At 44.4% G+C, this 8,755-nt stretch overlaps 1 protein-coding gene across 1 annotated transcript in view; it reads right to left on the reverse strand.

Annotated features, from left to right (window-relative positions):
• The window catches only part of LOC147125235 (actin-binding protein WASF3-like), a 116,242-nt gene extending 111,937 nt beyond the window's left edge, over positions 1–4,305 (reverse strand). The window contains exon 1 of the mRNA XM_085999678.1: positions 4,250–4,305. The gene's annotated coding sequence lies outside the window, so the exon portion shown is untranslated. The remainder of the gene's footprint in view (positions 1–4,249) is intronic.
• Between the last annotated feature and the right edge of the window lie 4,450 nt (positions 4,306–8,755).

Genomic DNA, 8,755 nt, shown 5'->3' on the forward strand with positions numbered 1-8,755 from the left:
AAAGGGATCAAGGGATATGGGGAGAAGGCAGGGACAGGGTACTGAATTTGGATGATCAGCCATGATCTCATTGAATGGCGGAGCAGGCTCGAAGGGCCGAATGGCCTACTCCTGCTCCTATCTTCTATGTTTCTATGTTTCTATGAGAGGGAGGGGGGGAGGGAGGGGGGGAGGGAGGGGGGGAGGAGAGGGGGGAGGGAGGGGGGGAGGGAGAGGAGAGGGGGAGGGAGAGGAGAGAGGAGAGGGGGAGGGAGGAGAGGAGAGGGGGGGAGGGAGGGGGGAGAGGAGAGGGGGGGAGGGAGGGGGGAGGGAGAGGAGAGGGGGAGGGAGAGGGAGAGAGGAGAGGGGGAGGGAGGGAGAGGAGAGGGGGAGGGAAGGAGAGGAGAGGGGGAGGGAGGGAGAGGAGAGGGGAGGGAGAGGGGAGGGAGAGAGAGTAAAGCAGGGGGAGGGAGAGAGAGCTGGGAGGGAGAGAGGGGGAGGGAGAGAGAGGGGGAGGGAGGGGGGTGGGAGGGAGAGGAGAGGGGGAGGGAGGGTGAGGGGAGGGGGAGGGAGGGAGAGGAGAGGGGGCGGGAGGGTGAGGAGAGGGGCAGGGAGGAGAGGAGAGGGGAGGGAGGGAGAGAGAGTAAAGCAGGGAGAGGCAGGGGAGGGAAGAGAGAGGGTGAGGGAGGGAAAGAGTGAGGGGGTGGGAGAGAGAGGGAGAGCTCGCCTTCTTCCTTCCTTCCTTCCTTCGCAGGGGTCCATCGGGCCAGGCCTGAGGCGCTCCTTCCCCCCTCTCTCTCCAGGCTAATCCCGAACTAAATCCAGCAGTCTCTCTCTCTCTCTTCCCCCCATCTCTCTCTTCTCCCCCCAGTCTCTCTCGCTCTCTCCCCCCAGTCTCTCTCTCCCCCCGTCTCTCTCTTCTCCCCCGTCTCTCTCTTCTCCCCCCCGTCTCTCTCTCTCTCTTCCCCCCAGTCTCTCTCTCTCTCTCTTCCCCCCAGTCTCTCTCTCTCTCTTCCCCCCAGTCTCTCTCTCTCTCTTCCCCCAGTCTCTCTCTCTTCCCCCCCATCTCTCTCTCTCTCTCTTCCCCCCAGTCTCTCTCTCTCTCCCTTCCCCCCAGTCTCTCTCTCTCTCTCCCCCCCCAGTCTCTCTCTCTCTCTCCCCCCCGTCTCTCTCTCTCTCTCCCCCCGAGTCGCTCTCTCTCTCTCCCCCCAGTCTCTCTCTCTCTCTCTCTCCCCCCCATCTCTCTCTACTCCCCCCAGTCTCTCTCTCTCTCTCTCTCTCTTCCAACAACAACATGCCCTCAAAAAACCCTCGGCACCGCCGGGCACTCCAGCTAGTAATCAATAAACTGACTTGCCATTGAAACACACTTCATTTAGTAAATCTGATCTTGTTGCTAAGATACGTGACACGTCATGATAAGACACTGATGAGGTGTTCAAAAGCCTCATAAAATCTTTTCTCTTCCTCTGTGCCTTTGGCACCTAAAAAACCTTTCTATCATCCCTTTCTTTCTCTCCTGCTCAATTATCTGTTTTCTTCTACATCCTATAAAGTGCCAAGAGACATCTATCTGTACATGAGAAGTGCTATCAAAATGTACATAGTTGTGTGTTTTTGTGTTTAATAACAGGGCAATTGGCATGCATCAATGCATTGATAAGCAACTCTGGTAGGAAGTTCTGTAGTTTACTGTATAATGTTTTAATGTATTCAAGTATTTGATTTACTATCTCAATAATCAATAAAATAGCCAATGCCACAAATTGTCAAAGGACCTAATAAAATTGCAATGAAAGATTTGGTTCCAAATAACTGCAGAACCATAGGAATGCAATTTAACAAACCATACCTGTCATAGGAAAAGTCAAGGATGAGAAAAAGTAATTCATTGAATGAAGTACTACTGACACAATTTCTATCACAAGCAGTCACTACTTGCACAATTAAACAAAAAAGGACACTAATTTTACACTGTTTGCTTATGGCATAGATTTTTCTTGATAAGTGTAGATTAGGGTTGGCTACAAACCATGAACAATGAACTTCTTGCCGTTTGGTATTGGAAATTACTCAGTACCCAGTGAGCTTCCACACTATAAAAGTCACATCTTATGAGACCTAATGTTACATGCTACTGCATTAATAAAATACCCCTGCAAAAACAAAACTGACCACTGTCAACAGTATTTATTATAGCTGGCAAAAAATAGTTACTTAATATTATAAGTACAAGTGAGGTGTCAATGGAATAAGGAGCCTAATTCAAATGGAGCGATGGAGAGAGGTGAAGAGTCCAGCTGATGAACAAAAAGCACTTGAGTTGTTACACTCTGCAATTTGTACCATCTGAGCCCCCTACTGGATTACTGCTTTGCAATTCACTGACAATTACCCAGCATTTTCCAATTTATTTGAGAGGGTCGTAATCCCTGCTACTTCTATGAAGTCTACAAATATGTTGGTAGCTACAGGATTAATGTATTGGTACTTCTACTCTTCTCAGCCTCCAAAACCGAATTATAATAGTTTTTTTTTAGAAAAACAAACATAAGAAAAGTAACCGATGACTATTTTAGGCCAGTGCCAATGCGGGTAGTTGCAGCTGTATGTTTCGTGCCACTCAGCAGCCTGACCCAGTTTCCATGGCAGCATGTATGGGGATAGCGCCAATAAGCTTACTACCATAAGTCACTGCACCTCATCCAGTGTGATGCTGAAGGGCAAGGGTACTGATCTGAAGGTGCACTATCCTAAAAATGTAAAACAAAAATTAAGGAAAATTTAGAATAATAGCTTCTTTAAAGTGAATCTTTGGAAGAATAGAGAAAAGTAAAAGTCATATTTAAAACCAAGGTAACTCATATAGTAGTGAATTTTCTGCCAAAAACATTTAACTATATTAAACATAGATTGCAATATTTTACATCTAAATGTTCAGTTCTCGCTCAGTGTACTTCTGCACTTCAGTAATCAAAATGAAAAAGTTTGAAATACTAAAACTTTACACTGTTTATTTTCCTTCAGGGGCAGGGGAGATGTTTGGCATGTCCTGTTTCATTTAATGTCCTCTATGTGTCACAAGTAGTACACAACATGACCATCTTTTGCCAAGTCCAAAATGGGACATAGGACAAAATAGGGCCTGTGCAAAGGGTGGATCAAAACTCCTGCACTGACATTTTTGTTCTCTGCCAAATGAAAACAAATGAAAACCTTAATAACTCATGCCTCCACATCAGGAGGTGCAGCAGTACTAAGAATTAACTTTCAACCAAATCAAAAATGCACAATTTTAAAAATCAGATTTTGTTGTTCAGTTTGTTGTTTCAGTTGTTCAGTGACAAATATTTTGTCTTATAACATTCCTGTGAAGAGCCTTGGACGTTTTACTATGGTGCTATATATGGTGCTAAAGATGCTATATAAATAAACGTTGTTGTTGTTGTTTAATCTTAGTAATTCCCAGAACTAGCATGCAAAAACCAGGCTGTCTGGGTCAAAACTAAACCGATGGCAATCCTGGTAGTACGTCATGTTCAGTCATCCCTGATACTCCCTAAATTAGTTTAGCCTAAGAATCAAACTTAGCACAACCTCAGGGAGCATTCACAAGGGTCCATGAACGGTTATAATGAGGAAAATATTAACAGATCACAGTTATAAGAATGTTGACCTTTAAATCATAAATCCATTTTACACCTCATTAACCCCCCCCCCCCCCCACTCCCCACTTTAATTTTGAAATTAAGTAGCCCTTAACTTGTGAGAAACACAAAAAAATGTTGAAGCATCTCCATGTAAACTGTTACAGCTATGGGCAGTCGCGTATAGAAAACAGAATTCCGATGGTTAAAAATACCTTCAAAGTTAGTAAAGTACAGGACCTAATAAATCACTGAATGTACCCGCAACAGCTGAGATACTCTGCTGCTAACCTGACTCCTTAAGCTGTGCAGCGCTCATTCTGACTCCACTGTAGTTGGAATCCAATAAATATTAAGTACCAACCTATAATAATACCACTTTTGACCATGATCTGTCATTAGGATCATTGTACGCAACAAGAAGAAGCTCTGTTCAGCTTCTCAGTTGAATACTCGGCCGGATTCCTCCTCCTTTTTCTCTAATTGCTATGCTTTTAATGCCTTCGAAAAGAGTCGCAGTGATGGGATTTGATTTTAATTATTTCCCCAGCCTTGGCGCAGATGGTTGCAGCCATTGTGATCTGTGTTTAAGCAGACAACGGTCGGATGGGTTTTTTTTTTACCTGATGCTCTTACTGCTTCATTGATCAGATGGAGATGTGGGGGTGGGTTAAAGCCCAGTACCTGGCGATGAGGGGGCTTTCTCCTCCCAGTATTTTCATCTTTCCCGACGATGCTGGCCGGGAAAACGAACTTGTAGCTGCCGCATCTGGGTCCCGGCGAGAACCAGCTCGCTGCCCGCAGTGGGCAGCGCGCATGCGGCTCCCAGCCTGGACCACCACCCACCCGCGCACCACAAGCTTAAAAGGGCAATGCTCCTCTCCGCCAAGAAAACCCGGTGGTTGCAAACAACTGTATTTTCAATTTGTTGGGGTTATTTTTTGGAAAAAAAGAATAAAGCAGATGCATTTAGTTCGGCCAATGATTAGAGAGAACAGACTCAATCCTTACATGCATGGCTGCAAAGATGTTCTGCTCTACAAATACTTTCCCCACGTTTAACCCTGTGAGGTTACACTTCATGTTGTCTCGTCATATTTCTCCCTACCACCATACATTGCCTTACTTTGCTAACCATCTAATGCTGATTAGCAGTCACTATCCAAGTACGCATACTTCAAAGACTCAAGTAACAGTCCCACATTAAGATTAAAATGTAACAGGGTTGCAATGTTTAGTTTGTTCTATCAGTGTTACGACTTACGAAATTATCCTTGTTTTTGCATTTTTAATCATTTTATTTGATAACATTTGTTTGTGGCAAATGCATTTCGTAGATGCATGATGGTACATATTCTGCAGCCTGATTACATCTTGCGGTACTCAAAGGGCACAAAGGCAGCGAAATTCCTCCTGTTGATAATTTTACTGAAAAGTTGGCATGAGGGCAAAAAATAAACCACATATTGTGCTAACACTGATGTTTTCTCTAAAATTCTCAACAGGACTAATTTCACACCCCAACGTCTCTCTAATTTCCTTCATTGCAATTTAGAATATCAAATCACAATCACAGAAACCCCACAGTGCAGATAGAGGCCATTTCGGCCCATCGAGCCTGCACCGACACATATCCCACCGATCCCCGTAACCCCTACACCAACACCAACACATATCCCACCCTATCCCCGTAACCCCACGTATTTAATCCCCCCTAACACTAAGGGTCAATTTATCATAGCCAATCAACCTAACCCGCACATCTTTGGACTGTGGGAGGAAACCGGAGCGCCCGGAGAAAACCCACGCAAACACGGGAGAATGTGCAAACTCCACACAGACAGTCACCCGAGGCCGGATTCGAACCCGGGTCCCTGGCGCTGTGAGGCAACAGTGCTAACCACTATGCCACCGTGCGCTGTTTAGGCTTAACTCTTTCCTTACCTGTAGTTTTTCAACATGCATCTAAAATACAGATCTTTATTACCATTTCCCTTAACCAGCAGAAAACATGATACCTGTATGTAAAAAAAAAACCAGACTTATGACCATGCATTGTCAGAATATGACACCCTTATCCTTCTGTAAGACTTGTATCAATGTCTAAATTTCTACTGTTCCCACCTATTTCTAATTGGTAGATAATTAGTCGATTTTTTACACAAAGTCAGGTTAGGTGATGTTCGCTATTGTATATGTTAACAGGTGGTGGGAAATACATATTTGTCCTGAGGACCTCTGCAGAGATTACCACTATGCCACTGGGTGCCATGACAATATGAAACAGAAATTCAGGTGGGTGATTGTAGGTTGGTAGTGACAAAAATAAAGTGCTATCTGCTGCTTGTAAATGTGCTAAGTAAATTGAAAATGGCAGCATCAATCCAGTTCACAATGAACAGGAGTTCATAGCGCACAATGGTCCATAATTGGAACTGAATTGTCACCTTCATTCAGGAAGGTTGGCATGGAAAATGAAAATGTCGCTTTAGCGGGGGAAGGATGTCTTTTTATGACTGGGAACAACATTGGGACGTTGCGCAAGGAGAATTAACTTGTATCCGCCCCATGTTATACATGTCCTAGAAATGCTTATTGCTGACGCTGAGTGTGAATGTTGGAAAATACTTAATTTGTAAAATCTGTTCTCAGGATGTGGGAGATGTTGCCCAGGTTGCATATACTGCCCATCCTTAGTTGGTCTGAGAAGGTGATGGTAGGCCTTTTCCTTGAACTGCTGCAGTCCTTGTGATGATGGTGCTCCCGCAATGATGTTAGGTGGGAAATCCATGATATTGACCCAACGATAATCAAGGAACAGGAGAGTGCGTGGTTTGGAGGGAAATTTGGAGATGATGATGTTTCCACAAAATTGTTGCTCATCTTTTTCAGTGGTAGAGATCGCAAGGAAGAGAGGCGCAGTTGCTGCAGTACATCTTGTCAATAGTACATATTGCATCCACGGTGCATCGGTAATGGAGAGTTTGGGTACTGAGACAAATGACAGGTGCACCAATCAAGCAAATTGCCCTGCCCTGCATACTGTCAAGTTTCCTGAGTGTTGTCATGGCTGCACCCATCCAGGTGAGTATTGGTGAATATTCGGTTGTATTCCTGACTGGAAACTTGTTGTTGGTGGAGAGGCTTTGAGGGTTCAGGAGGTGAGCCACTTGATGCAGAGGATGCAGCCTCTAACCTGCTCGTGTAGTTGTAGTAATGATCTGGTTAGTCCAGTTAAGCCTCTGATCAATAGTGACCCCCAAGATGTTGACGTTGAAATTCAGCGATGGTGGTACTTTTGAAGGTCATGGGAAAATGGCTGGGCTTTCTCTTGTTCAAGATAGCAATTATCTGGCACTTATGTTGTGCAAATGTTACCTGACACTTGTCACCCCTGGTTGCTAAGGGAATTGGGTGAGGAGATAGCGGAAGGGCTTGCCATAATTTTCCAATCTTCCCTAGATGCAGGGGAGGTGCCTGAGGATTGGAAAGTGGCAAATGTGACACCATTGTTCAAGAAAGGGTGTAAGGACAATCCTAGTAACGACAGGCTGGTCAGTTTAACATCAGTGGTGGGTAAAATTTTAGAAACAATAATCAAGGAAAAAATTAACGGGCACTTGGAGAGGTTTAAGTTAATTAAGGAGAGACAACATGGATTTGTAAAAGGCAGATTGAGTTTGACTAATCTAATTGAATTTTTTGATGAAGTAACAGGGAGGTTTGATGAAGGGAATGCAATGGATGTTGTCTACATGGATTTTCAGAAGGTGTTTGACAAAGTACCACATAGAAGGCTGGTTAACAAAATTGAGGCTCATGCAATAGGTGGGTCGGTGGCAGCTTGGATAAGGAATTGGCTTAAGGACAGAAAACAGCGAGTTGTGGTAAATGGCTGTTTTTCAAACTGGAGGATGGTAGACAGTGGTGTTCCTCAAGGGTCAATGCTGGGGCCACAGCTTTTTATTATAATATATATAAATGACCTGGATATTGGAATACAGAGTAGAATTTCTAAATTTGCCGATGACACCAAACTTGGCGGGGGGGGGGGGGGGAGGAGTGGCAAGCAGTGAGGATGATACCAATCGACTTCAACAAGACATAGAAAGGCTAGTAGAATGGGCAGACAAGTGGCAGATGGAATTTAATACACAGAAGTGTGAGGTGATGCATTTTGGCAGAAGGAACAGGGTGAGGCAATATACACTTAATGGCACAATTTTAAAGAGTGTGCAGGGACCTGGGAGTTAATGTGCATAGGTCCCTGAAGGTGGCGGGACATATTGAGAGAGTGGTTAGCAAAGCATATGGGATCTTGGGCTTCATAAATAGAGGTACTGAGTACAAAAGTGGAGAAGCTATGCTGAACCTTTATAAAGCGCTGGTTAGGCCACAACTGGAGTATTGCGTCCAGTTCTGGTCACCACACTTTAGGAAAGATGTGAAGGTACTTGAGAGGATGCAAAGGAGATTTACCAGAATGGTTCCGGGGATGGGGCATCTTAGCTACAAGGGCAGGTTTGAGTAGCTGGATTTGTTTTTATTAGAACAAAGGAGGTTGCGGGGTGATTTGATAGAGGTGTTCAAGATTATGACGGGTTTGGATAGGCTAGACGGGGAAAGGCTGTTCCCACTAATTGATGGTACAAGGACATGGGGACATAGCTAATGTAACACCCTTATTTAAAAAGGGCAGTAGACAGAAGGCTGGAAACTATAGACCGGTTAGCCTAACATCTGTGGTAGGTAAAATTTTGGAGTCCATTATTAAGGAGACAGTAACAGGACATTTGGATAATCATAATTTAATAGGACAAAGTCAGCATGGTTTTATGAAGGGGAAGTCATGTTTGACAAATTTGCTGGAGTTCTTTGAGGAAGTAACATATAGGGTGGATAAAGGGGAACCAGTGGACGGAGTGTATTTAGACTTACAAAAGGCATTTGACAAGGTGCCACACAAAAGATTATTGCTTAAGATAAAAAATCACGGGATTGGGGGTAATATTCTGGCATGGATAGAGGATTGGCTATCTAACAGAAGGCAGAGAGTTGGGATAAATGGTTCATTCTCAGACTGGCAATCAGTAACTAGTGGTGTTCCGCAGGGGTCAGTGCTGGGTCCC

This window comes from Somniosus microcephalus, chromosome 1 (genome assembly GCF_052327205.1).
Source record: "Somniosus microcephalus isolate GS21.2 chromosome 1, FLI_Smic_1.0, whole genome shotgun sequence".
NCBI lineage: Eukaryota > Metazoa > Chordata > Chondrichthyes > Squaliformes > Somniosidae > Somniosus > Somniosus microcephalus.